Here is a 13,908-nt window from a genome sequence, read left to right as displayed (position 1 = left end):
CACACACACACACACACACACACACACACACACACACACACACACACACACACACACACACACACACACACACACACACACACACATTTTTTTTGTATTATTAGAGATTGAGCTTCTGTGTGTCTGTCCAGGCTATAACATTTTTACCAATTGTACTTTTGTCATCAAATCTTCAACAAACCGTCATAATGAGAATATGGAGAAAAAAATTAATAACATTTACAACTTTTTTGTTAACTGTTGTTTCCGTCAAGTTTAGTTTGAGTACAAAGAGGATGTGGACGGGCTTCACATTTTGAGATGCTTTCGAGTTGCACTTTGAGTTTCACTCCCTGCTATCTTTCTGTTTTTTTTTTTGTTAGCGATGATACAAGTATGGGTGAATCTTTACGTATTATTTGCTCAGCGGCCTCATCCTATCCTAACATTGTTTTTGATTTTGTGAGAAGAAAACCAAAAATAAAACAGAGATTCGATGAAAGAAAGAAGGTCTTCATTAGTCTTGCAAAATGAAACGAACATAATTATTATGAAAGCATTCTGCTCTTCCATGAGCTTCGACGTCCTACTTATTTAATGCCCCCAAGATTCCCATCTTCTTGTGGTATGGGGTGGGCTGGCAAACGTTTTTGGCACAAGTTTGACTGGTTGCCTTTGGCATGGACATCTGACTGACATCATGGTCTGACCTGGACATGTGGCGAGTTGACAAAGTTGAAATGGCTGGCTCGGCCTGATGTTCAACTGAAGGTGGCAGGAATTTGTAATTTGGCCAAGGTGCCTGCGATGACTCTGCTCTTCACGAAAGTGGGATGTGTAACGGGGGGGGGGAGAGTAACATCTGTGCAGTGTTTGATTCATGGTCATGAAGGAAAATACTTTTTGACTCCATCTTGTACATATGCTCTTGTTCCCTTTTATTGCCCCTGGAGTTATCCTGACAGGGTGTTAATGAATTTATTTTTAACAATCGATAGAAAAGTTTATTATTTTTTCTTACTTTTGAGGATAAATTAAATGTTTTGTTTTTTTTAATTCACATTTTTTGTAGTCTTTTTTTTTCTTTTCTTTCCTTTTTTCATGATAAATTCCCATTTTATGTGGTGTAACCATTTAAGCAACGTGCTAATGAGAAGCTGTGCATTATGCATGATGAGGAGGTTATAGTGAGGGAGCCCAAGCAGCTGTTGGTATTACTTAATTACCAATTGAGGAGTTTCTCGGCACATATCTGATGCGCGGACCTCGAAAAACTGGTTGTAGTTGGTCCCTCCAGGATGTCGGCATTTTTTTTTCTTCTTAACCATGTCATTAAAATTCTAAAATCTAGACTTGATGTATACCTCCACCCATTTGTTCTGCTTTTTCTCCCACCTGTATAGCTTCCCCACTGGGTCAGCACAATCCCATTCATACCGCCAAGACGTCCGGGCAGGAGCACACTGCCATCTCATTGTAGTTGTTATCTTTTCTACCCCCATTAACTCTCCCTCCAGCCACCACTATTACCAACAGTTCACTTGCATCTTGTCCCCTGTCCCTTCTCCCCATTAATTCATTTATCTACCTGATTGTTTCTGGTAACTTTCCTACCACCAAGTCAGTGTGACCACTCCTTGGCTTTTTTCACAAGATCTTGGCTATTCGTTGTCCACCTTGGCGTCTTGGTTTTCTATAGGTTTTCTTGGCATAAAAGTTTTCTATTAGCATTGCTTTTCCGAAACCTTGTGAATTCTTGGCTTTTTTCATTGGCTCACCTTGGCATTTATGAAAATGAGGAGTGGTCACACTGCACTGAGTTGTCAGTATGTGCCTTTCTATCATCCATTACCTTCTGTTCGCGTTAATCTTGTACAGAAAATAAAATGAGTCATTTGCAACACTGTTTGGTGTGTGCACACTAGAGGACATGAGGAGACATCATTGCACTTTTACATGAATTACCAGGACATTAGTAGACAATAGAGCCAAGAGAGTACGTGAGATTTAAACCTAGGATCCTCCTTGGTTGTTGTCTCCTTTTGCGGGTTCTCAGTAGGATCCTCACATCATAAGCTATGTTGCTCAGATGCCAATGCCAAAGAGGTCAATCCACTTCTATTTAAGCCAATATCAATTTGATCCAGGCCTGAATTTCATACAAATTACATTGCATGTACAACTCGTCTCAAGCCTGTTAAAAATGCTAAAACGACACAAAACATTTTTAACTAGAACGCCACTCGGTAGAGCGCATACTTACACCAGGTTTACCAGTTTATGTTAACCTAATATAATTTATTTGTATCCCATTGATAGGTCGGATCTGCATCCAGACCGAAGCCAAAATTTAATCGGCTGTTTTTTTGTCACCTTTCCAACATGTCCACCAAGTTTCATCCGAATTCATCCACAACTTTTTGAGATATCATACTATAGATTGTTGTTGGCCCTATCTCTCAATGGTGAAGAATCACTTTAAAAAAATTCTAGTAGCCGGATCCGCATTTTCACCAAAATCGAATCAATTTGTTCGTGTCACACACCCAACCTGTCCACATCATTTTCATAACTTTTTGAGATAATCTGTTCACACAGAGACGGACAGACAGACAGACAGACAAGTGTGAAAACATAACTTCCGTCCACCTTTGGCGTCGGCGGAGGTAACAAGCATTGTAATCAGCAACACGTCTTCCGATGTTTTTCCATTGATTTTAATCCTCCATGTTTGTCTACAATCGCCTCAACGAGCTTTAGATGCAAAAAGGTAAAAAAAAAACAATCCCCAAAAATTGGACATTTCGACGTTTTACGACCCCAACTGACGAGTCGATGTTTGAATGTGCTCGCTGCAGTATTTTGCACATGCATTATTTTAATGCTGGAAAACTATTTGAATGCAAATCTTTATCTGTTTTTTTTTTAACAATAAGCAAATTACTGAAACAATAATTGTGTCATTTCATGACTTCAAGCAATTGAGTCGTTTTGAGATTGTGACTGCAGCGAACCAAAATACTGCTTTGTCTGTGTTTTGTGGAATTGCGATGAACGCTGAATATCAAGTTGATGTCGATGTGTATAATGTTTCAGTGTGTTATGGCTCTGCTTACTGTATTTAAAAATAACCTGCAATAACTTCACTTGCTCTTTGCTAATGATCATTCTTGATGCACTGCGACTGATTTAAGCCTCGCTGACACTTGGAATGATAACTGCAGGCATAAATCTTTTTTTTTGCTCAAGTGAAACCACAACGAAAAATGGCTTCAGAAAATCGTTTCACACATGTCTGTTAACACCCATTTCTTTTTTGTGCCAAGATGGCAGATACTGGAGATGAGGAGCCTATTCTTCTTTTGCTTAGTACCTCTGCCACCGAAGGTGAAGGAGGTTATGTTTTCACCCCTTTTTGTCTGTCTCTGTCTGTCTGTCTGTCTGTCTGTCTGTTTGTTTGTCTGTGTGCAGGATATCTCAAAAAGTTGTCGACGGATCCGGATGAAATTTTGTGGACAGGTTCGATGTGTGGCACGGATGAACTGATTAGATTTTGGTGAAGATCCAGATCCGGATCTGATTACTAGAATTTTTAAAGTGATTTTTCACCATTGAGCGACATGACCAAAACGATATATAGTACGATATCTCAAAAATGTAATGGGCCTGATATGTTCTCGTGGATCAGGCATTACAGGGCGGAGGTATGCGCTCTCCCTAGTGCCCTTCTAGTTATTACTATTATTGTTATTTGGGTACAAAGTCGAGGTTTGTGGAAGAGCGAGAGCGTATAACGGATCAGGACGTAACAAAACAAAGGGAACAGGAGAAAGAGAGGGGAGGGGGAATACACAAACAGCAGGTTGAGTGACAAAATAGGGAGACTTGGACAAATATGTGATGTGGGAAGGAATGAGGGGCAGGGGAGGATGCACAGGATGGTCAAGATGGATACAGAAGCAAACTCTCAAGAAGGAAAAACTGAAAACTTGGTAAGAGCTAGGTTTGGGGTTAGTTAGGGTAGGGGGTAAGAAAATATCATGGTCTTGGATTGGGGATGATCTGAGATGGTGGTGAACAAGTGTTGAAGGAGAAGGAGGAGGAGCATGAGGAGATTAGGCCCATACTCTGTGCAGAGCGTTGGTGCTGCTCAAGCAGTCTCCTTCGCGATTGGGCACAATCCTGGATGGGTCGCCACTCCGACACAGTATACCAGCATGCTGGCACTCATTTTGCCGACCTCAGAAGGATGACCGGCCGAGTTAACCCCACCTGGTATTAATTCAACAGAAGAGCGGAATTTGAACTCAGGATCCAAGGATCCAAAGCCCCCCCCCCCCTCACCCAAACCATTAAGCCAACACCAAGCATACAGTGTTGAAGACCTGGAGGGAAGTATGAGATTGAAGAGAAAGTGGCACTTGGTTCCAAATGTAGGGAAAAATCGGAGCCAATGAGTGGAGAGGAGTAGAAAGCATGGGTTTATTTACTAATTGCAAGTTATTGTATCCAATTGAGAGCAGCATGGGTTTATTAAAAGGAAGCCAATTTGTCAACTTTATTTGAGCTTTATGTTGCAGTTATTGATTGGGTGGATAAGAGGGAAGTGTCGTGGATGTGGTACATCTAGACTTTCTGAAGGTATTTGATAAGTACCACATTGGAGGTTGTTAGCTAAAGCGAGGACTTGTGGAGTGGCTGGTAGACTGTTCGAGTGACTAACTGGATTGAAAGCTGGATGGGCTGACAGGATGCCCGAGAGGTATGCACACTTGCCTTTAAGCTGTTTCGCCTGGGTTTGGATCTTGGCCCAGCAATAAATTGTCATTCCGGTATTTCACAGTCAGGGTGATTCATCAATGTGTGTGCTGTCCCTCAAATGTATGTTAAACGGGCGTCCTGTCAGCTGGAATTAGTTCGTGGATGTTAAAGATCCCATGGTGTCTTTTGTGAGGTGTCGTCGAGCTATCGCCTGCACCATGGAGCAAATTACAAATTCCTGCCTTAACCTACAGAGGACATTGCATCGGCGGCACAGCCTCGACCTCAGCTAATGATGCTACCCAGCAGCCTTGTGCTGCATATGAAAGAAGAACAAAGCTGCATTACTGATAGGAAGCAAAGGCTGGCTGTGAGTGGGAGGATGTCTGGCTGGAAGGATGTATGTAGTAGAGTATGTCGGGGATTAGTACTAGGACCATTATTATTCATAATTTACATCAATGCTTTGGATAGTGGGTTTAAGAGTCGGGTTTCCAAATTTCCAGATGACACTACGTTTGGAGCTAAGCTCGTTAGATATCAGAGAGCGGGTGTTGATCAGATTCAGGAAAGTCTGGATGCTTTAATAAATTGGTCAAAAATGCAGTTTAACATCAAGAAATGTAAGTTGATGGGGAGGGGTAATAATCCTGAAAATTGTGGTTATATATTACAAGGGACAATCTTGGAGCTTGTTACACAGGAGAAGGATCTGGGGATGGTAATGGAAATGGGGAGCGGAGAGGTTGGGGGGGGGGTGGGTTTGTTAGTAGACAGGACAGTGCCAGGCTTCTATAGGTAAAGCTAATGGTTTTTTATACGCCCGATTTATATATATATATATATATATATATATATATATATATATATATATATATATATATATATATATATATATATCAGGGTGTATTATGTGGTTCCGTCCGTCCGTCCGTCCGTCCGTCTGTCTGTCTGTCTGTCCGTCCGTCCGTTCCTGTCCGTACTCTAACTCCCAAAGTTTTCAACTTTCACGTTTCATATTTGGTACATAGGTACAGACTGTGGAGACGGTGTGTTGCGACATACGTTCGTCATCTAAAGTGGTTGCCATGGCAACCAGGATACTGTTTTCCATGTAGTAGCACAATTCTGTATATACCTTCTTATTCGGGCGTACATGTGCTCAATTGAGCTCTTGTTAAATTGTTGTATTCATAGGGGGATAAATTATATAAATCAAAAGAGGTAGTGTTGACACTACATTAATTTAATGAGGCCTCATCTCGAATATTGTGTGCGTTTTGTTCACCACATCTGAGGATGGATATAGCTGCCGGAGAGAGGGTACAGCGTAGGACTACCCGATTGATTCCGGGGCCTAGCTAGACCTTATGTTGTATACAAATGTAGATTGAGGGGGTATGGAATACTATAGTATAGGTGTGTGGAATACTATAGTATAGGTGTGTGGAATTTTACAAAATACAGAGGAGTTGGTGAACACCATACACACGAGCACCATACATCCTATATTTTTTCACACCGTTTCTAAGGTTCATGGAAGAGGTGTCACACACGTGCTTGCAGACAGACACGGCAGACAACACAACAAGACGACAGCCAACACACAATTGTTTACTTTTGTGGCAATAACTTCCCAGAGCACTCTGGGTGCCAGTGGCGTTTTTCCCTCTGTAGTCATCAGGGCTTTTTAAAAATGGAGAATTATACTTCACCTCTACCCCCCACTCACCCCCCTCATGGGATATCAACCCACGGGGTTTCTCTGTGCTCTATCTTTTAAGTGCTGAGCATCAAGTAAGGAAGCAGCACATGCTATTTATCGTCTTTGGTATGATTCGTCCTTAATCAAAATCGAAAATTGTTGTTTCGAATTGAACCGCTGACCTCGCAGTCGAAGAATTGGCCCACTAACCTTTGGTCTCTTCAATAAAGGAGTTTTTTTTTTGTGTACTACTGAATGTCTTGGGCCCAGTTCTTTGAGATATTGCAGCTATTTGAGAGTAAACTTCGAAAAGGAGACCACAAAGTATGAAAGATCAGTGGCCTCTATATCATGGTGCAGAATTCAAGTTGAGCTGATGTAACCGGTAAACACAGCTATTAGTTAATTGGTGAAAAATCATTCTGGAATATTCACAATGATATCTATCGTTATCGTTCAAGAGTACATTTATGGTAATCGAGCTTTGATGGTTTTGACACTGGAGTTGTGTTTTTCTCATTATAGTTCTTGTTATTATTCTTATCATAATTGTGGGGCTGGGACTTTCCAACATAAAGGTTTTTGAAAATGCAGTGGTGGTCACAAATCATGGAGCTATGGTTATTGTCATAAAAATTAACTAGAACGGCACTCAGTAGAGCGCACACCTCTGCCAGGCTGAACAGTTTACGTTTTGTATCCCACCGATAGGTAGGATCTGAACCCAAATCGAATCGCCTTGTTCTTGTCACCTCAGCAACTCATCCAGCAAGTTTTTGAGATATCATGTCATACATCATTTTTTGGCCCGATCTCTCAATGGTGAAAAATCCCTTACCAATTTTAAATCCCCGAATCCAGATCCAGATTCAGGATCATCATCACACATTGTATCAATTCATCCTCGGCATACAGCCGAACCTGCCCACCGAAGTTTGTACGAATCCGTCCACAAGTTTTTGAAATATTCTGTTCACAGACAGACAGACAGACAGATAAACAGACGGGTGAAAATGCAACGTCCGTCCACCTTGGGTGCTGGAGGTAAAAATAAGTACAGGCAATTTGCTCGTCTTACACCAGGAGGAGAGCGTGAGGTCTTCATTGTACCTGAACCCAGTGGATGATGAATCTGCTTATTACTGACTGGAAAAACGATCGTGTTGTCGCCTGAGATGTGAGGGTAGCTCTGTTGGCGGTGTGTTCACTTCTGAGTTTTCTGGGTCTGGAGTTGTTCTCCTGTGGAGTCGAATCAGACAAACTGCCGAGCTGATGCCTTCCTGCAGGGGGTTCTGTATCTTTTAGCACCGTTTATGATTGGTACATACAGCTGGCTGTCCCGTCGGCACGTCCTTTTTGAACGTCAAAGACTCCCAACGTGTATCTCGAAAAGCGTCTGCCACTGTGTGCTGGTGCCTCAGTTCAATTCCCAGATCTGGGGTTCATTTAGAAGTGCAAGGTAAGTTGGATCAAGTTCGATATATGGTGTAGGCACGATTGGAATCCTCCTTTGTTTAACTTAGCTTGGAGAGCTACCAGCTGTGTACATGTCCCAGCTACTTCAGACAATGGCAATCTACTTACTGCCCCCACTTTTACTGTCATTGGCGCTTCTTTTTTATTTATTTATTTATTTAACATTTGCTCGTTTGGTATTTGCGGTCGCGTTTGGGCCTTTGTTCGCACGTAATTTTACCATTTTTCGAATGTGTTTGTCTTGCCTGAAGCAATTATAGTTGGTGAGGACTGAAACAGCTGGGGGAGGGGGGAAGGGGGGGTGTGCTCATGACAAGGGGGCGTAGCTCACAGCAGGCTCTTTTTGCCATTTGTTCTTTAGCTTTCATTCTCGCAAGCACTTTCCACAGCCATCATGATTCGTTCGTCCTCGGGTCTGTTGCATCTCCTTCTGCCTCTTTGTTGTATAATTTCGAAACTTTAACCATTCTCCGATGTTATTGTTTTCCGTTTGTTTCACTCGAACGCATGCCGTGTGTTCTTTTTCCTCGTAAGTTTTGAGATAATCCACATTTACATTCCTTTTATTATAATCATGGTGGATATATTGTTCCTCCCATGGGGATCCGATCCATGTGTGAAGAATTTTATTTGGTTGTCGTAATAACGGGTGCCCCCCTGACTTCCGGCCCCCCATGCACCCCCTCTGACCCTCTCTTCCCCAAAGTAAATGATTCAGCCTTCTATGCGTGCCATGCCCCTCTGATAGTCAATATTTACATGCTTATCTGCTGACTTGTCTCCATGACATTAAAATCTGCTGTGCTGTTTTGTACAAAATAAATAAATATACTAAAAAATGTCATTGAGAAAAGTTCGAGGGTTTGTTTTGTGGTCGTGTTCAACAAGGTTATCCGAATGAAACACTCACAAATGTTGAAGATGTGCACAGAAAAAAAAAACAAGAAGTATAATAAGGCGTGTTCAGCATATGAATAGAAACATACTTTAATATATTTTCTTACAAATCATATATACCTATACTAGTAGCGTAAGAAATAAAATATAAGAAGATTGGTGCATCTTAGACTGCTGTGAGTATCTTTGTTCGTAGAACCTTTTCAATGACCCTGAACGATCTGTTTGTTTTGTTTTGGGTCCAGGAGCTTGACCTGACTTGTTTCTTTTCACTAAAATACACACATTAGGTAAAGTTTGTGACAGGATGGTGCATAGGTGGTACACTTACCTTGGAACTGTGTCGTCTGCGTTAGTTTCTCGGCCAAATTATGAAACTGTTGGGTTGGTGTTTTGCAGGCAGGGTGTTGCATCGCAACGTGCGCCGTCACTCAGATGGCTGTAAAGCTGGGTGTCCCATCGACTAGTATTTGCTGCGCGGAGAGTGAGAATCCCATGGTGTTACTACTCACCGAGAGTTGGTGTAAAAAAGCCCTTTGAGTTATCCCTGGAAATCTTTGCTAATTCACAAAATCCTGCCCAAATCCGCTCCAGTCAAACATCAGGGTTATTGCAGGGGTGTTGTTACCATTGCCTCCCGGCATTCAACCGGTGCAAGGCTTTGGAATGGCCGGGGTTCCGGCAACAACTCACCTACTCTTCGTGAGAGACGCCGTGGGATATTTAATGTCACATCAACAACCGGAGTGAGCAAAATAGGCCCTCCAGCTTAATGTCCTTCTGATGGATGGCACACACATTGATGTATCGCTCTGCTTGCGAAACACCAGGGTGGCAGTTTATAGCTCTTCAGATATTATAACCTAGGCAAAACGGTTCACAGGTGAGTGCACATACCTCTAATCCTAATCACACCAGCCCATTGTTTATTGTGTCATGCCACTGATAAAGACCGCTGGGCAAGTTTTCCAAAAAGTCAACTTTTATATGGTTGTTATTTCAATACATACAGAAGCTGAAATGTCGACCACAGATAATATCCATCATATTTTATCATGTTAGTTGGCTACATTATAGGCACTTGTACTATTGGAGACAAAGCCCAGGCAGCAGCCACCTGGAAGAATGGTTATGTAAGGAATGCGGCTCGTTCTGCTGATTGAATTTCCTGATAATGCATAACAAACGGGCTGCTGAAAGAGATGGTCATTGAAACTGGCCGTCACACTCGTATGCAATTACCCAATTCTGACAGACCTTTCAATTAGCTGAGTCGCTTGACGGACGTTTGAAATCCTCGTAACACGAGGCATCATATCACCTGCAGGAGAAAATTGGTTTCATTGTGACACAGGGTGCATTGGGACACCCCCTCTTGCAGCTATTCTTGACCAATCGTGTTGGCACAATATCATTGGTTATGTATAGTTGTGATCGGAGATGTCACAATGACCGTGTCATTGCGTCCCAATGCACCGATGTTTCTCCAACCTTTTATATTCTACCTTCACGATATGCCTAATCTCCTGGGCCAGTTGATGAGCGTCGAAACAAATATCTGCGATGCCTTTGGAAGCCATTCCAAAACGAGTGCACCAACAGCCATTCTTTGCCCTCTTGACCCAATCCTGGAATGTGCCCCTTCAGGCCATCTTGTCTGGTTTGTAACACAGATAGTTTTCATTCTTGTTTCTTTGCACAATCTGAGGATTTTTGTTTTGTGTGAGGAATTAATGTACCCGAGTTCCATTATCCCATAAGACGAGAACAAGCGAACGTGCCTTCGACTTTAAACTGTCTGGGGCACAGTGGTGTGATTGTTTAGAGTCCTTGAACAAATGAAGCAAACCTTAAAAACAAAGAAAACCAATCAAATTTCCAGTAAGTCATGATTAAAAAAAAAAAAAACAAGTGAAAAATAATTCATACTTTATGCACTTAGTTAATAAGTACTGGTGATTGCAAGATTTTGTTTGGCTCACTTTAATAGAGATCAGAGAGAGAAAATTTTTAATTCAAACCTCTGAATAAGTCAGAATGCCTGAAACGCATCAATTGTTTAATTTGGTTACTTCTTCTCCCCCCCCACCCTTGTACTTTTGCAATGATTATAAAATTTTCTTTGCCTTTGAGGTGTGGGTGTTGCTGTTTATCGACAGCATTTTGTGCACATCTCAAGTATGAGTGGCATTATACTGTACATTTTAGTTGCAATGACAGTTGCAACTGTCATTGATGACCCATGAACCAGTTGGGTTGCCGTTGTGACAGCGGTTGATAAAAGAATCATTTCAAAAGAAAAAAGAAAAAAGATAGTTCCAGCGAATTGTACTACTGAGGTTGTTTGCATTGATCAAATAATCTTAAAGAGGAGTTGACTGAATCGGGAATTTATTTTTTGATAATTTTTTTCGTTGCCCGATTTGAACGAAACTTGATATTGCGCGTCGATGTGAAAAAAAAAATGAGAAAAGAAAGTCGAAGAAATTATCGTGCGTAATCTTCTAAACACAATTATATTTAATAATGAACAAGGAATTATTAGAACAAAATGGCGATGTTTATTTTATGCTTAAAAATAAATCGTTCTTTGTCTCTACTAAATGTTTGAAATTTTAAAATAAATCATTTCAAAAAAATAAAAAACATAGCTCCAACGAACTAGACCGCTGAGGTTGTTTGCATTGATCAGATTCTTCCGAAGAATACTTGACTGAACCGGGAATTGATTTTGTAATATTTTTTTCGTTGCCCGATTTGAACGAAACTTGATTCTGCACACCGCAGGAGAATGGTGAGTAAGGTGGGCCGAAAATGTTTGCGCTGTCGTGTACCGTTTTGGCTGTATTTCAGGAACATACATACATACATACATACATACATACATACATACATACATACATATTGCTACGGATCTGGAAACCTTATGCATTCAAACATACAGATGTCTCAAAAGTCAGTTATTTCGTTAAATACATGTGAAGACATGTCCCTTCCCTTTGTCTCGTGGGAGAATCAAAGGTGTGCGTTGCGATGTTTTTTTAGGTAGGTTATTAAATCTTTACCTCCAACAACCATCCCATCCCCCATCCCCCATCACGATCCACTACCCACTCACTGTCTACTCGCACCCTGACTTGCCGAGGCAAGATCTTGCAGCCGTTCCTTGCCGCTTCCACAAACGTTCCTTTTCAACGTTGTAACTCTTCCTCGACGAGTGCAAACACGCGTGGAGGGGGAGGGGGGGTTCCCCCAACAAGGCCGAGACCCCGCCTAGAAGGGGCGGATCCATAAAGGCCCTGTCCAATCAGGGCGGACGGTGATGTCTGTTCCACCGAGCCCCCGCCCCGTTTGGGGAGGTCCATAAAAAAGACGACACCATCCTCAGTCTTGAGGGGAGTTCTTTGGAGGAGTGAGTTGGTTGGTGTGCGTCGTGTGTTCTGAGCTGGAGTCTGAGTTCAGTTCACTTCAGTTCACTTCAGAAGGAGTTCAGCTCTGCGTGGGGGCATTCGAGGGCGTTCGTCAGAGGTTTATTGGAGACTGGGCATTCATTGCTGGAGTCTGGGGTGTTCGTGGAAGTTTTTCTGGGTCCTGTCCGCGACCTTGACCCCCGCCCTGGGACTCCGACTACTCCTCTCAAGTTCCTTCGTGGACACGAGCCCCACGCGTGTGACTGTAGGCCGGGCTGCACGGCCATTGGCAGGTGCCGCACCACGGAGAACCCCATCCCTCCAACGTGCAGGTACCCCGCCGAACCGTGACCCCAGCTCATCTCTCTCCCTGGCTGCAGGGGTCCTAATAAAACAGCTGGGTTTTATTTTCGTCTGTGTGTGTGTGTGTCTGCGTGTGTGGCACCGTCTCTTAAGTAGAACTCCTTAAGTGTTTATTTCTGATCATTGTGAATTCTTTCTTGTATATTCCGTGATAATCTTGCTCTGTGTCTTTCTTATTGTAAATAAACCATTATTAGAAGTGTTCCCAGTTCATTTCCGTCCTTTCTTTCATTGGTCCAGCATGGTTCGGATCTGAGTTTAGCCGGGTTTTTGTTCCCGTTAATCTGCTCATCCTTGCCGGCACGGCTTTGACAGCTCCGCTCGACTGCACCCAAACCGGAGTTGGTAGTCGGTAGTTGGAACTCTACCGCAGTCGGTAGCGTGACCTGGTTCGAGCAAGACATGCCGAGGGCATGGATCCCCGGTAGCCGAGACCGTGTGGTTACTTCGGTAAATTGGTTCCAGACAAAAAGACCCTACGTCACGCGGTCGAGATATTGGCGTTGTACGGTCGGTTCAGTGACCCGCCGGTTGACGGAATTATCCGAGAGCGACGGCCGACAATTCCGGGGAGTCTGGTGGGAGACGACGTAACCTCCCCCACCTAGTGGTCGTTCTCGCCACCGGACCCTAGCCCGCAACAATATATACAAGATGAGAGTTTTAGTAATATTGAGATGGAGTTGAACTGAGAGATAATTTGGTTTCCTAGAAAGATGCCACTCTTGTGCTTCTTCATGCTGCAGGTGTTTGGGCTGTGAGAAGTTGTTGAAGCAAGATAAAATAGCAGAATAGACAGTGGTAAGACCATAGGCCATAGTCTGAAGGTAATGAATATGTGAGTTTGGACAGTATTAAGGCAAAGGTATTTCAATCAGAGAGTAGTTGATGCATGGAATGGTCTCCCTGGAGATGTAGTGGCAGCAGAAACAGTAGATAAGTTTAAATTGGAATTGGATCAGTAGCTATATGCATTGGAGATAGAGGAGTATAGGGATATTGAAAGGACTTGTGAGTAGTTTCTAGCGTACACCGCCAAATAATAGCACACCGCCAAAATAACTATTTGGCATTCTCTCAAGGCTTTTACTGGGAAGCTTATACAGGTACTCACTATTATTTCTGACTATTTTCTCTTAAAATTGTGATTTGGATGGGTGACCGTGACGGGTGTCGATGAAGTCGGTGGGAGCATGATTGACAGGGAGGGGAAAATGTTAAATATTCTCCTGTTCCGATGTGAGAATGCCCGTTTGCTTTCATGAGTGAGAAGAGGGTCAGCATTAGGAGGGGTGAGAGTAGAGATGGGCCATTTTT

The 13,908-nt window shown here is 42.7% G+C and overlaps 1 protein-coding gene across 5 annotated transcripts in view; it reads left to right on the top strand.

Moving 5' to 3' along the window:
- Positions 1–13,908, top strand: part of LOC147008517 (bifunctional heparan sulfate N-deacetylase/N-sulfotransferase 1-like) — a 320,471-nt gene that overhangs the window by 201,891 nt on the left and 104,672 nt on the right. Inside the window, exon 1 of one of the 5 annotated variants that reach the window (XM_085863800.1) lies at positions 8,247–8,334. The exons of 2 other annotated variants lie outside the window; for them this stretch is intronic. The gene's annotated coding sequence lies outside the window, so the exon portion shown is untranslated. Of the gene's footprint in view, positions 1–8,246; positions 8,335–8,427; positions 8,451–9,552; positions 9,702–13,908 lie in introns of those variants that run through there. 2 more of the 5 variants (XM_085863801.1, XM_085863802.1) reach the window with 2 other exon arrangements.

This window comes from Eptatretus burgeri, chromosome 18 (assembly GCF_056783735.1).
Source record: "Eptatretus burgeri isolate ZD-2024b chromosome 18, Ebu_testis_v1, whole genome shotgun sequence".
NCBI lineage: Eukaryota > Metazoa > Chordata > Myxini > Myxiniformes > Myxinidae > Eptatretus > Eptatretus burgeri.
Note: the sequence above shows the minus strand (reverse complement) of the source record. Positions and strands in the feature narration are given on the sequence as shown.